The following is a 14813-nucleotide window of genomic DNA, read 5'->3' on the forward strand; positions in this document are numbered from 1 at the left end:
CCAGGTCCAGAGTGCTGTCTCCCAGCACTCCTTCATCTGTGGGCAGCTCTGCAGCAGCTCAGCCTCCCTTCACCCCAGCTGAGGGCTTTGCACAAATGGTTGCTTTGGGGTTTTTTTTTTCTCAACTCCAATTTTCTCCTTGGGATTTTAAAGAAGCATTAGGTGTTGCAAAGCATGTCCACACAATTTCTGCTCTCTCTGCTGACTAAGAGGCCTTTTGATGTTGCAGCCTTGCTTTCAGCCACTCATACTCTGTGAGAATGCCACTGACTTACTCTTTAAGAGTTGTTGGAATAGAGGCCTTTTGTTGACTAAAATGTGGTCTTGGAAGAGGGATTTTGGTTTTCCTACCCTGCTCCTCTACTCCAGTATATCAGTAGGCTTCTCATGCATTTAACTTGGATTGTTTTGCAGGAAAAAAAGGACCCACCAGGGGCCTTTGGCTGCTCAGGAGGGGCTGTTCAGTCCACAGTCCTGTCTGCAGCATCCAGAGAGGCACCAAGTGCTCAGAGCTTCCTCCTCCGTGCCCCAGGCCAAGTCTTTACTCCATGGAGGAGGCAGTGGCTCCTGGCAGCACCTCTCTGAGAGCTGGCAGGGGGCTGTGCTGAACAGGACAAGGAGCTGTGGCCACCCTGCAGTGGCAGCTGGAACCCCCTTGGGGATAGTGCCCAAGTGCAGGGTGCTGGCCTTAGGTCCTGCTCTGTGCAAACTTTTCCCTATACCCTGGCACTCGTTTGCTGCTGGTCTCTGGCAGTCGCTGCTGTTGGATGAACTTTTGATCCACTGCAATCCCCAACCAGGGATGACAGAATCACAGCAGACTGACCCACGGGGGAGCACATCACCAAAAGGATCAGTGGTGAGCAGCTGAATGACTGCTGGGTCATAAACCAAGCTCCAGGGAGCTGCTGCCTTTGTCCCCCGAGCTGCTGTGCCTGGGCTCAGCCATGGGCTGGAGCTGAACGAGAAGGCTCTGGGGTGCAGGCACCCGGCGAGCGCCCAGCTCCCAGCTGAGCTGTCACCTGAGTAGCAGCAGCAGCAGATGGATGTAGAAGGCCTTTAAATTCAGCACATGATCAATACTAAACTGATCTTCTGGAGTCTCTCATAAGATTAGCCCAGGCTCACGCATCCAATTGTGAGGGAGCCGCTCAGCGCGCCGGGGAGGGCCTGGAGACGCTGCCGACCCTGCTTAGGATGCACAGAGCCACAGTAAGTGACTTCACAACTGTGTCTTGCAGTAAATGATTCATCCCCTTTACACTTGCTTTGATTGCTACCCCCCATGTCTGTCTCAGCTCCTTTCTACCCCTTTCTTGTCCTGAAGTTCCCATGCTGGCTGGTTTCTGCCACGGTAATTCCCTGCCCCACACACAGGGACACAAAGTCCCTTTGTCGCTGGCTGCTGTACCAGGGAGAGAAGTGCTGGAGCAGAGACAGTGCTGTTTCACTGCTCAGTGTCAGCAGAACTGAGCTGGGCTCTCAGTGTGGGCTCTGGTTTGTCTTTGCCCCCTCGATCCCTGCCCCAGTGGTGCTTTCAGCTGGTGCCAACCTGCGGAGCAGTTTGCAGTGCCCTCCTGCTGCCAGCAGTGTTCCTGCACCAGTCAGCACTGCCAGCTGAACAAACTCCCTCTTGATGCCACAAATTATCAGCCAGCCAGGTGCAGACTGGGGCTGCAGCTGACACAGAGCAGTGATGAGAGGGTGGAGAGCTGCTCTGGCATGGGCCCATGCTGTGGCAGACACTGCTCACCTGGCTGCTGCCCTGGGGTGCCCACAGAGTCCCAGCCAGGCAGGACAAGGCAGCAGCTGCTTGGGACCTGGTATGTGGGGCATGGGGTATCTGGGCTGGGGCATCTGGTGGGCTCTGCCCTGATCACAGAGCCTTATCCATGTGGACTTCAGCAGGGGTGGGCCACTGCTGCCCCTTGCACAGGAACCTCTCTGGGAGTAGATTTCCTCTCTGTGAGGTGCAGGTCCCAGACCTCTGCTGCCTTGAGCATGCAGAGCATTCCCTGCACCTCATGGGTGGTGTCCCCAGCAGTGACCTCCTGGAGCAGAGCACTGTGGATAGCCCTGCAGGTGACACTGATGGCACTCAGCACCTCTGGAGCCACCCTCCAGGCTCTGAGTTTGCTCTCCATTGCACACGTGTGCCTCGGCTCAGCCCCACACACAATGCATCCCGTGGGCTCGGGCAGGCACTGCTCATGGGGCTGGCTGCTGACAGCCCTCCTGGGCCACCAGAGAGCAGCCTGGGGGCTGGGGCTGCACGTGGCCACGTCAGGCTGAGCTGCCAGGCCTGGTGTGACATAAGATGAATGGGCTGAAGTTGGTGAAAACGACTCTAATTTATAATCTGCTGCGTTGTGGAGCTTCCCAATTAATTCTCTGTAGATACAGAAGTAGGCCACATGTTTGCTTTGCTTCACATGGAGCAAACATTTCCCTGTCCCCTGTGGTTGCTGCTGGTTCCTGTCAGAGCCACCCTCCCTGTGGCTAATCCCTCACACCTGTCTGCCAGGTTCCTGGGACCTGGGCTGAGCACCGGGTGGAAACGCCAGGCTGCAGGAAACTTTTGGCACGGGGAGAGAAATTGCTGATCAAAGGGCAGTGCAGGGTTCCTCTGAATGCTGAGCCCCAGGCAAGGCAGCCCAGGCTGCTCAGCAAAGGGCTTGGCTGCTCAGCTCTCTGCCTGGCCCTGCTCTGCAGCAGCAGGCAGCTGGGATGGGCTGGGGAGCTGGGGTCAGTGCCCCCTCAGGCTACAAGAGCTGGTGAAGAGTGGGGTCGGTAGGGTGTAAGTGCAGTGGGGAGGCTCTTGGCAGCTTTGCTGGGGTCTGGGTGTCAGCATAGGACTGCTGCAGAACCAAGGCACTGGCCTTGTGCAGGAAGAAGGCTCTCCTGCAGGCATCTTGAGGGCAAGGCTGCCCTCTGCGTCGTGGCTGCCCTCAGCTGCCCTCTTTGCTGCTGCCCCTGCCCTTCCCTGATGCTGCAGGGCAGCTGTTGAGGCATAGCCTCTGCCATGGAGCCAGGCCAGAAGCTGTAGCCCTGTTGCCCAGATCTGGAAGAGGTGGGGAGGGCTCTGTCAGGTAGGGAGGACCCTGTCTGAGGCATCGTGGCCCTCGAGTGCCAAGGTGCCCAGAGGAAGGTCTGTGCTGCTGCTACAGCCAAGCACAGTGTCCCCCAGGAGTGTGGGCACTGCTGGCCCAGGGATTGGAATCACAGACTCAGATAACCACAGAATGTTAGGGGTTGGAGGAGACCTCTGGAGATCACCAGGTCCAATCTCCCTGCCAGAGCAGGGGCACCCAGGGCACCCTCACAGGAATGTGTCTGGGGGGGTTGAAAGTCCTCAGAGAAGGAGGCTCTGCAACCTCTCTGGGCTGAGCTTGGGTCCAGATTTGCTGATGAAAAGGGTGCAGAGGGGCTTGAGAACAAGCCAAGTGTGGGAGCTTGGGCTTTAGGGTTTGGGTTGATTATTTTGTGACTGCTCCCTTTGCCTTCTCTGCCTCCTTCTCTGGTTCAACTGTTGTGGTCCCTTCCCCTGCCTAACAAAGCAGCCTGTCTCACAGGCACCAAGGGGGAAAATGGGGTGAAAAGCCCAGCTTTGGGCTTTGCAAGCACTCCTCTCCCCCACCCAAATTACAAATCTGCCTTAGGGCAGGGATGAAGTCCTTGAGTGCCCTGGTAGGGAAGAGGTGTTGGCTTCTCCCTCTGCCCCACAGCCCTCAGTTCTGTGCTTGCTGTGGGCATTAGGAGCCTGGCTCAGCAGCTGCAAGGTGTCTGACCACACTGAGGGCACCTCCAGCTACCCTCATGCCAGGGGGTTGTGCATTCACTGAGCACTCCTTGGAGAGGTTCTAGCAGGAGGAGCTGTGCTGGGGACTCCTCAAGGGCGAAGATGCCAGCCTGGCTTCAGGGCATGTGCCCCTCACCCCCTCATCCAGAGCCCCAGACACTGGCACTCGTGTGCCCCATCCAGGCTGGCCAGGCAGAGAAGCCAAGCAGCAGCTGTTATCAGTGCCACACAGCCCTTCCCAGCTGGCTGTTCTTCTGAGGAGCCTTCCTGCTCCCTGCAGCCGCTGGGCAGCCTTCACTGGAGGGTGCAGCCAAAGCAGGAGGTGCAGCTGCTCTGCCTGCAGAGGCTTGGTGAGCAGCAGTCTCAGCCTGCCCCCCTCAGGCCAGGCCAGCACACCCCTGACGGTGCCTGCAGCACCTTTCCTCATCTGTCAGGTGGGTGAGAGCTGATGGAGAGCCCGGGGATGTGAGTCAGCTCAGGCAGCTTGAGCTGGGTGGCAAGAGGCTGGCAACAGAAAGCTAAGCCTGGTTCTGGAGCCCGAGCAATGGGCATGGGGAGCTGGTGGGCTCCCGTGAGCCCTTCAGACTCTAAAGCCAGGACTTTGCCCAGCTGTGTGAGACACATCCTCTCTGCAGCCTCCCCTCTGCCCTGTGGGGTTCTCAGGGCACTGAACAGCTGGGAGCAGGGATCTGCTGGCAGGTGTGGTCAGGGTCTGTATTGCTGCTCTCTGTGCTCCCCACAGCCATCTGCAGGGTGCCCCTGGCAGCAGGCGAAGGGACAGAGTGCAGACTGAAGCCCTTCCCCTGGTGGTGTCAAGCTCTGGGAGTGCAGAGCCACTGAGGCCAAGCCAGGGCAGTCTGTGTCTGCTGCAAGCATCCCCAGAGCTCCTGGGAAGGGTTGGACCACCACCCTCTTGCCAGACCCTCTGCCTTTGGCATAGCCTGGCCTGAGGCAGAGGTGTGGGGCTTGGGCTTGCTGGGCTGTGGAGACTGAGCTGGGCTCCAGCTGTGCCACCAGCTGCAGACATTTCTGTGTGGCACAGGGCAAAGCAGGAGTACCCCAGGTGCTTGCTGCTTGCTCTGTCCCTGGCAGATGGGGAGGGCTGCTGGCTCCTGGGGAGCTGTGCCAGGCCATGTTTCCAGTCCTGAGTGGGGAATGTTTCTCCCTGGTCGATGCCATTTGTTTCAGGGGTGGTGAAGCACTGACTGCAGACCAAAGCTGGAGGGCACAGGAGCAGCCAGGCTGGTGAAGCAAGACATTTCAAATGCTTTTTGTTGTTCCAGCTCTCTGCAGCCTGTGCCTTGCCAGGAGCTGCTCTCTGGTTTAGCTTTGGAGCTGCTGGGTCCCAGTAACCAGGAGCTTCCCAGGAGCGGTGCCGGAGCGAGAGCAGCTCTGGGCAGCTTGCTCACATCTCTGGGGACAGGCCTGGGAGGTGCTGCTGGCACAGTGACACAGCTGCTCCACTCCTGGGCTTTGGGCATCCTCAACACCTTCTCCTGAGAGACTGAGCCAGGGGTCTGGGTGTGGGGAGGGAGAGGGCAGGCCCCTGACTGCCACCTGGAAGAGCAAGACCCTGCTCTCAGCCTGGGTCGGATGCTCACTGCAGCCCTCTGCATCTCTTTGCTCATTTCTTACCCCATCCACAGCGAGAGGACAAAGCACTGTGAGGGGTCAGAAGAGGGAGGAGAGCAGAGCAGCCAGGAGCAGCCAGCCCTGCCAGCCTTCCCAGCCTCGAGTTCCCTCATCTTCTGTGCTGCCTCCACCACAGTCAGAGCGCTGCCAGTGTCAGACCCTTCCTGCCCTCAGCTTCCCCCTCCTGGCCTGGGCCCTGTCCTCAGTGCATTTTTGCATGTTATGACTCAGAGCTTTTCAATTTAATATGTTGGGTTGGTTTTGTTGTTTTGGTGGGTTTTTTCCTTCCTTCTTATCACCTGAGCTGGAGCCTCTCTGAGCTGCTGCCAGCTCCAGGGATTACAAGTGAATAATTTAAGTCTGGTGGTGTGTTTGAAGTTTAAGAGAAGGAAGTGGCTTGTGGAGCCTGCTCCTCATGCCTGCCCCAGGGCCATGTGCAGGCTGCTGCCAGTTCTCCAAAGGCAAGTTCAAGGGTTCCCCAAGGAGCCCCCCCCCTGAACCTTGCTCAGGTGGCATCTTCCTGGTCCTGGCAGCCTGGAGGCCAAGGCTCCTGGGGCACCACAGCAGCAATGGATTTGTTTCACACAGCTGCCCTTGCAGGCTGCTGCTGTGCAATGAGGCAGCTCCCCAGCACCAGCGCTGGAGGGTCCCTGTGCACCATGGACTGGGCCACAGCACCATGCCACGGTGATGGCACCAGCAGGGGCCGGATGCCAGAGCAGGGTGAGTGTCTTGGCAGCTCTGAGGCATGAGTGAAGGCAGTGGGCAAAAAGGACCTGCTGGAGAGCTGACCTAAGGGCCAGAGCTGATTTAGGGAGCAGCTACTGCTGGGGGAAAAGTGCCTCTGGGTTCAGCAGCCTCCTGTCCCCAGATGCTGGTGGAGGAAGGAAGGGCTTGCAGCACGCTGAGCAGGGGCAGTGCCACACCTTTGGCTGGCTTCCTCACCTCTGCTGGCTGCAGAGCACTGCTGCTTGGCTCTGCCAGGGTGCAGTGAACAGCACAGAGCTGCACAGCAGCTAGGACTTCCCTCCCTGTGTCCCGGGGGGGCGTCCTGCCGTCAGTGCTCAGCGGGTTTGTCCTTGCACGGTGTCAAGGGTGGCAGAAGGCATGGAAGGATACTCTGGGGAATGATTTTGAACCCCTTGCAAGTGACTGGTCAGAAAGCTGGGTCCCTTTTGCCAGGGCTGGTTCAGCAGCAGCCCCAGCAGAGGCAGCCTTCTCCTCCTGCAGAGACTTCTCCTTCCAAGGTGCCTCTGACAAAATTTAAGCCTGAACTTCAGCAGTTTCCAGGAGCTCGGGGAAGAGCTAACGAGCATGTCACAGGGTCCAGCATGAAATCTTTCCCTGCTGGGACGCAGCAGAGAACGGAAACTGTCAGGCAGTTTGAGATCCACTTAACAGCAATTAGTGCAGATGAAAGAAGCACTAAGGAGAAAGCCCCAGACGCTGCTTCGGGTGGGAGGAGGAAAGGGATGTGCAAGGGGAAAATGTAAACATGACAAAATGTGGCTGTGCATCCCACAAAACAAGGAGTCAGGCTAACATTTCCACTCCTTCCCATGCAAGCAGGAGCAGTCAATCATTATGTGACAGAATTAAAGACCTGCAGTAAAAGCTTGGAGCTGAGGAGCTGGGAGAATTGTGGACGCAGCCTAAGCTGCAGAGTTCTGCATGCAGCAGCAGGGAAGGGGAAGGCAAGAGTGTGTGCAAGAGCCAGAGGCTGCAGCAGCACTGGTCTGCTCCTCTGCCCACCCAGGGGGGCACCCCCTGGAGGGGAGAAACCAGCACTGGCAGTGGCCGTGGAGCACCTGCTGAGAGCAGGAGCAGCTCCTGGAAAGCTCTGAGTTAACAAATGCAGCCCTAAGCCCTGGCCCTGGGAGAGCTGCAGGCTCTGATCTGAGTGCTCCGGAGAGCTGCAGCCATCGGCATGGCTCTGGGGGGCTGCAGGGCAGGCAGAGCAGCTCCCAGCCCTCACCCTGGGAAGGGATGCACACAGGCAGGAGATTCTGTGCCACAGCTAACTTCAAGACAAAAGCAGTTTCAAGGTACAGCAGTAGGGTGGTAGGTCATAGGATCAGGCCACTTGAAACGAGTGCCAGAAGGGCATTGTGCCAACCCCTGCCACAGCAGGGGGCTGCTCCCAGCTCACCTCTGCCTGCCTGCAGCCCACCAGCAGAGCCAAACGCTTCCCTGTGGGCTTTCCTCAGGGCATAGCCTGGGAGTGGGCCAGCAAGGCAAAGGCTGAACCACTGCTACCACTATCTGCCCCAACCGTTCATTTTTACAGGCTGAGTGGCAGCATTTCATGCTGGGCACCAGCAGCAGTGGGAATGAAAGCTCGAAGCCAAACACATCACAGAGGCAGTACAAATGCTGTTTATTAAAGAAGTGCCTGGGCTGCAGAGGAAGAAGAAAGGTGCATCTTGAAAGGAGCCTTTAACTCCTGTGAGTGGAAAACAACAAGGGCTGGGAAGTCAGGGGAGCTGCCAGAGGCTGCAGCTAATGGACCTGGTGCTGGGGTGAGCTGGCAGCAGGGAGCCACAGGGTAAAGTCAAACAGCTTCATCTGGAGCCCCAAAAGGGAGAGCTGAGCAAAGGGGCTGCCCAAGCTGAGCTGACAGGCAGGAAGGTGCTGCTGGGGAAGGAGGTATCTCCAGGCTGCCATGGGGAGCTGTGGGTCTGTGTGGAGAAACCTAGCCCCGTGCTCTTCTGCCAGCAGGGCACCTTGCCTTTTTGTGCCCTTCAGCACTGGAGCAGGCACTCCAGCTCCCACCTCATGGTCCAGCTCCAGTGGCTCAGCTGCTGAGTTCAGCTGGGCAGACTCCCCATCCAGCCCTCGCCAGTGTGGCAGCACAGCTGCTCCAGCCTGGGCTCCACACCCTTCTGCCCCTGTACTGCAGGCAGCTTGCCCCATGCAAGGACAAGCTTCCAGCTTCCCACAGCTAACCAGGCCCTCTCCCCAGCTGCACATACCCTGGCTAGGCTTAGGGTAGCTCATGGGGGTGAGCACCACACAGGTCACCACCACCACCTTCTCCCTGGCCTCCCCCTGGATGGCACAGCAGCCTGTCCTGTCAAGCCAGCCCCTCAGCTGGCCGTGCTGCTCACATGTGTGCCCATCCCCAGCCCTGGAGTCACTCTGAGCAGCAGAATCTGCTGCATTAGGTCGATTTCAAGAGCCCCTCCAGGTCAGTTAGCAATTACCTGCACCAGATTCTTGCTTGGAAAGGAGCTTCTGATCTCTTCAGTGCACTCCTTTGCCTCTTTCCATTTCAGATTCGCCTCACTGGAAATGGGCCCTGCAGCCTCTTTCACAGGCCATGGTGAATTAGGATTCTGGCCAGCCCTGTTGCTTTGCTGATGCAGGTGCTTTTCCTTCCACAGGCAATGCCATGGCCAGTCTGAGGTGTGTCCAGACCCCCTCCATTCCAGCTGAGCCTGCAGGGGATGCCGTGGTACAGAGGGTTTCTGCAGTGACCTTCGTGTGTGCTGAGCAGCCCCTGCCAGGATGGGCACCCTGGGGCCAGAGCTGGTGTTACCAGCTCAGACTGGTGCCCAGTGTTGAGGCATGGCCAGCAAGCAGAGGCATTCTCTCCTTCCCTTCAAGAGTCAGCTGCCATCCACGTTTCCCATCTGCATTCTCCAGGCTTGTCCTGCAAGGGAAAGGACTGGGAAGAAGCAAAGCCAGGGGCTTTATCCTGCTGCTCAAACTTGACTGCCAACAGCTTGTGGCAAGGATGTTTTTTTCCAGTGGTGTTCTTCCTCCTGGGCTCTTCCAGCACAGCACTGCTCCCACCCTGGGAATGCTCCAGCTGCTTCCTTCTGCTGCTCAGCTGAGGAGGAGGAGAGGTTCTCCTGCTAGTGCCCAAGGGCATGCTCCCAGGGGAAGGAAGCTGTGCTGCAGTCTTGCAGCTTGTGCATCCATGGCAGTGTCTGGGGCCAGTGCAGAGCCACACCCTGGCTCTCTACCCTCCATAGGCTCAGAGGAGGGTGGCCAGGGCCAGCTGCCTGCATGTGGGCTACAGGCTGCTGCGGAGGGGGTCTGGCAGTTTGCTGCTAGCCTCTTCACAGGGCTCCTGGGGCCTGGTGTGGTCACACCACACCCTGTCCCAAAACAGTGGTTCAGTGCTCACAGGCAGAAGCAATTTTACATAAAGTTCAATTAAATATTTGCTTTATAATTGCACAACAAATTATTCATAAAGGCACTGGAATCTAATCAGAAGGCTGACACCATGGAGTCTGCAAATGACACAGTACTTGGGGAGAATAAAGATGGGGGAGCTGCCAGGCTCTGGTGACAGGCACTGCCTGAAGGTGTGGGATGGAGGGAATGCCCTCAGCAAAGACCCAAGGCAGCACCAAAGAGCCCCAGCGAGGCAAGGGCTGTTTGGCTGGCAGCAGTAAGTGGAGTGGCAACGTGAGAAATGGTTTGGGCAATAGCCTGGGGGGGTTGGCCCTTGTGTCCCTGCCAAACTGAAGGCAGCAGTGGCCTGGGCCCCTCCCAAGCATGTGTTGTCAGCTCTGGTTTCACCTGGGCATGTTTTCTGGGGTGTTAAGGAGTGCCCAGCTCTGCAGGACCTGTGTGAGCACAGAGTTGCTGCCTTCAGCTCCTGCTCCTATCCAGCAGGAATCGCAGTGCTGGGGCTTCCAGGGGCTGCAGAGGCTACTTCCATGCAGCCTTCATGGCATCCAGAGCTGCAGCTCTGGGAGCAAAGCCCTGTCTGCCAGTCCTAACAGCCAGTGTTCAGCTCCTTTCCAGGTGAACTTGGAGGCCAGAAGACTGAATCCTGCACCCCATGAAGAGTGAGACTGGGTAGGATTGAGCCACATAACTCTGCTCAGATGAGTCAGGGTGAGGGCAAAGAATGAAAACAGCTCTGCTGGGCACTGCCACTGGGGCCAGACAGTGCTCTGAGTAGCAAGAACCCATCCAGCCCAGATGCTGCCCCCTGCTTTCATCCTGGGCAGTGGGCTGCAGTCTGCCCCTGTCCTGTCAGGGACAATCCTTGCAGGGTCCTCAGGGTTAGGTAAGCTCTGACTGACAGAGGAGCTGGATCCTGGACAGAGACCTGGGCTGCAGATGGATTGCCTGCCAGACAAATGTGGACATGAGACAGGGAGTTAGATTAATGGGAGTTGGCTCTGCCAGCAGAGAGGTGAGTCACAGAGCTTGTCCTGTGCTGAATCTGTTCCTCCAGTAGGGAAGAAGTAGGAGGATTTAGTGAGATTAATCTCCTGTAAAGTTGTGAAAAGGGCCAGGATTCATGGGCATCTCAGCAACAAATTCCCCAGGAAGCAGACAGCACTTTGGCTTGCTCCAGCTGGCACAGCACAGGGCTCTGCTGCTGACTCTGGCAGTCCCTCCCACGGGTCACAGGTGAGAGTGGCCACACTTCCATGCTCACACCTGAGCCCTGCAGAGCACCAGCTGCACAGAGCACCAGGAAAGCAGTGGCTCAGAAGCCTCTCTCCTGCATTTTCCTGACATTATTGTCTGCAGCTGCTCCACCCCAAACAAGGCTGAGCCCAGCCCAGAACACATGGCACAGAGCTCTTGCTGGCAGCGGAGAGGGGCTGATGACACCGGCTGTGAGGGCTTGCCAGGTCTCTGCCACCTTTGCATGATGGGGCAGCAGGAGTGGACAGGAGGCAGAGCACCTTTCCTGATGTGAGCAGCTCTGCCCCATGGCTGCAGGTTTGTGACACAGCAGGAATGACAGCCCTGGCCCTCCCTGCTAGCGAGAGGGGAGGAGAGCAGGTTGGCCATGGGTGCTTTTTGGCTGGCAAGAGGTGGTGGGGAGCTCTCAGGCACCCCTGTGTCTATCCCTCCCAGGAGGGGTAGACACACCAAGGAGGCTGAGGCCAGGAAGGGGTGGCTTGGTAAACAAGGAGCATGTTGTGCCCACAGGAGCTGAGGAGAGAGAGAGCCTCAGTGCTGGTTGAACCAGGAAGATTTCCTGGAGGAGGCAAATTTCCATCCCGTGTGGGGAGTCCTCTTTCTTTCTGGTCTTTCTCTGGCTGCTCATGTGATTGCTCCTCAGCCTGAGCAGTTTTGCAGGCGCGTTGTGGAGATGAAAGCACCAGGGAAAGCTGCTCAGGATCAAGTTGCAAAAGCTGTTAACTTTCGACTCCTTGCAGACAAAGGCACAGGGAGGAGGAAGGGAGGGGGCAGTGCAAAGACTGGGAAAAGGAAGAGGAAGGAGCAAAAAGAGATAAGGAGAATAGATGAGTGGAAGGAGCAGCAGAGGAGACAAATCACAACAAGAAAAGGAACAAGTCACTAGCAGAAAGAAAGGGAGAGATAGGGAGAGAACAAAGCAAAGGGGCCTGAAGCTCAGTGAGATGGGGAGAGTCTGTCAGAGAAAGGGAAGAGTGGTGCAGGTAGAAGACAACTGAGAAATACAAAAGAGCTGTTTGAATGCTGGGAATAGGAGGAATGGAGAAGCCAGGTGAGGACTAAATTGCCGTGGAGTTAAAGGGTATGGCAGCCAAGGCCAAGGGTATCCCATCCATCCTGGCACTGAAGTACAGGACAGGGCATCAAAGTGGCATGGCAGCTTCTGGGAGAGGCTGTGGGGCAGAGCTGTGTTCAGTGTTTGTGTGGGGGGGAACCACACTCACAAAGGGAGCAACCACAGCACCAGTGGTCCTTGTTCCCCTGCTCTGCATCTTCCATCATTCCCTCCCCACAGGGCAGCTCCTGACCTGTGCTGCTGTGTGGCCTGGGCATGCTCTGGAGCATTGCTGAGTTTGGTCTCACAGAAGGACTGTCCACAGCTCACCTTGTTACAGTCCTCCCTGGGGCTTGTTTGGGACCTGGGCTGGGGCAGACCTGGCTGGGGCCTTGCCACCACCCTGCAGGGCAGCAGCAAGAGGGCAGAGAATCAGAGAATGGATTGTATTGGAAGGGACCTTTAAAGGTCATCTGTCTCAGCCCCCTTTCTCTACAATGAGTAGACATGGAGCAGCTATGACATCAGGGAGGAGATGATGGCAGGAGAGACCTCAAGGTCAGGGGCTCTTAGCAAGAACAGGAATGGGCCCCAAACTACAGATGAGGGCTGGACCTATCTCCACCATCACACCAGCTTCCTGGGTGCTTTCTGCCAGGTGGGCTCAGCTCCATCTGCATTTTGAGAAGCAGCCTCTTGGCTGTCCCAGGGAAAGGAGCTGGGTGTTCCCAATGGCTGTGTCAGTGTTGGCACAAGAGCCTAGCAGCTGCCCAGGGGCTAGGCTGGCACTGAGCAAGGTCTCTGTTTGCAGACATAGCAGTGGAGCAGCTGTGCTCCAGGCTTTGCTCCTGCCCTACAAGAGCCTCAGGCACAAGTGGGATATGCTCTGGCAGCAGTGCTTGCAGATGGAAGGTTGCTCACCCTCATGCTGGGATTGGGGACATTCCTTGATGCTTCCATGTCTGAAGGGGCTGGTGTGGAGCATTTCCCAGGTCTTCTTCAGAGTCCCACTGGCCTTTGAGGATGGGAGTCATGCAGTAGTATGAGGATGGGAAGCCTTGTGGCAGCCGTTGTAAAGGTGAGGAAGACATCTGCCTGAGCCTGCTGCTGGATCTGTGCCCTGCTCATCCCCTGGCACTGGAAAGGAAGACTCATCCCTCCTGGGTTCCTGCTGGGGTTGTAAACCACTTTGCACATCCACATCCACCTCTCCTTGACCTGCAGGCCACCTCCCTGTGCAGGAAACACCAGACCTGGGTGCTTTGTGGGTAACCTGCTGCTGGGTTACTACTGTTCCTTGGTCCATACTGGCCAAGGAGAGGTTTCATTTGCCTTGTGCAAAGCGCTGCACAAGTGGAGAAACTGAACATTCCCTTCTCTGGTGTTCCCCTGTGTTCCTTCCCAGGCCAAACTCCAAGGCTCAATGCCAGAGATTGCTGTGGAAGCAGGAGGCGTTTTCTCCAGGTAAGATGTGAGACTTGGGGCAGTGGAGAATGGAAGATGTCCAAGTGTTTGCCTGAGGTGTGGCTAAACACTGACCTGCATGATCAGATTTATCTGTACCAAAATGATGTTGCAGCATCACTAGTCCTGAGCTTCTTCCCTGCTTCCACCTTGCATCTGTCCTGATCATGGCCAGGGTGGTCTGTAAACCTGGCTCTCTCCTGTGGACGGTGCTCCAGGAGGCATCTGTGCTGCTCCTGCCCCTGGGACCCCCAAGTGCTGCTGAGCCAGGATGGTGCCTGCCATGCTTCAGGCAGGGCTCTGGAGGAGGCATCTCAGGCAGGTGCTGAGGATGCCAGCTGCCATGGCCACCCAGGTGGACATCTGCCACTCCCCAGCTCCAGCCCCGGTGATGCCCAGAGCCCCTCCTGGAGCTCCTGCCAAGCTGCCACTGGGCCTTGGGGATTCGGGGCTAGGGAAGGGTTTCCCTGCCCTGCTGGGTGTCCTGGCACCGGCTCAGCGCCGCGCTGCCATGCACAGAGTTTGTGCGTTCTCAGCTCCGGGCGCGGAGGGGCTCTGGGGAGGTTCGGTCTGCCCCCGGTGCCGCCACTCGCTTTCTGCCTCTCTTACGGCTCCTGGGCAGGCCCGGTACAGGGGCTAGGGGCTGGGGAGGGGGATTGCGCTGCGCGTAGCCACCCCCGGGAGCTACGGCAGCCCAGGGCCGAGGCCGGGCGGGGGCCGAGGGCAGGGGTGGGGCAGGTCCTGGAGCCGCGCCTCGCGGCACGCCACGGGCTGCTCCCTGAAGCGGGGTCCCCAGGGCCGGTCCCCGCGGCCGCTCTTCAAGGGAGGTCCCCGGGGCCGGCTGCCCAGCGCCGGTCCCGGGCGGGGACCCGGCGCTGCATTCTCAGAGTCTCCAGCAGAGGCTAGGCTGGGCTGGCGGAGAAGGAGGGAAGGCAGGGAGCGAAGGAAGCGAGGGGGAGGAAGGCGGCTCTGGCCGCACATGCACCCCCAGACACGCACCGCGCCCCGCCCGCGCCGTGCCCGCCTGGTGCCAGCAGCCGGCTCCGCGAGCCGCCGGACTGCGAGCCGCTCCGTGCCGGGCTGCGGGGCACCGGGCTGCCGGGACACCGGGCTTGCGATCCGCTCCGTGCCGGGCTGCGGGGCACCGAGCTTGCGATCCGCTCCGTGCCGGGCTGCGGGGCACCGAGCTTGCGATCCGCTCCGTGCTGGACTGCCGAGGCACTGAGCTTGCGATCCGCTCCGTGCCGGGCTGCGGGGCACCGAGCTTGCGATCCGCTCCGTACTGGGCTGCCGGGGTACCGAGCTTGCGATCTGCTCCGTGCTGAGCAGCTGAAGCACCGCTCCGTGCCGCTGCCGCGCAGGATGCCGCGGGAGACCGATCGCCCCTCGCTGCGGGGGCGCCGCGGCCGCCGCCCCAGGTAAGAACCGGCGCAGGCGGCGGGGCTCGGAGGGTTCGGGGGGTTC

The 14813-nt window shown here is 58.5% G+C and overlaps 1 protein-coding gene and 1 long non-coding RNA gene across 3 annotated transcripts in view; both read left to right on the forward strand.

The window, feature by feature from the left end:
- The first annotated feature begins 768 nt into the window (after nt 1-768).
- On the forward strand, nt 769-9611 carry LOC137447135 (uncharacterized). The gene is made up of 3 exons (XR_010988800.1): nt 769-1212; nt 7719-7876; nt 8815-9611. It is a non-coding gene; the product is annotated as an uncharacterized lncRNA (long non-coding RNA).
- Nucleotides 9612-14472: 4861 nt separating this feature from the next.
- CDH22 (cadherin 22) overlaps nt 14473-14813 on the forward strand; it is a 77016-nt gene continuing 76675 nt past the window's right edge. For both annotated transcript variants that reach the window (XM_068150148.1, XM_068150149.1), the window contains exon 1: nt 14473-14767. The gene's annotated coding sequence lies outside the window, so the exon portion shown is untranslated. The remainder of the gene's footprint in view (nt 14768-14813) is intronic.

This window comes from Melanerpes formicivorus, unplaced genomic scaffold (assembly GCF_026170545.1).
Source record: "Melanerpes formicivorus ecotype bairdi unplaced genomic scaffold, bMelFor1.0.p_v2 SCAF_19, whole genome shotgun sequence".
NCBI classification, from domain to species: domain Eukaryota; kingdom Metazoa; phylum Chordata; class Aves; order Piciformes; family Picidae; genus Melanerpes; species Melanerpes formicivorus.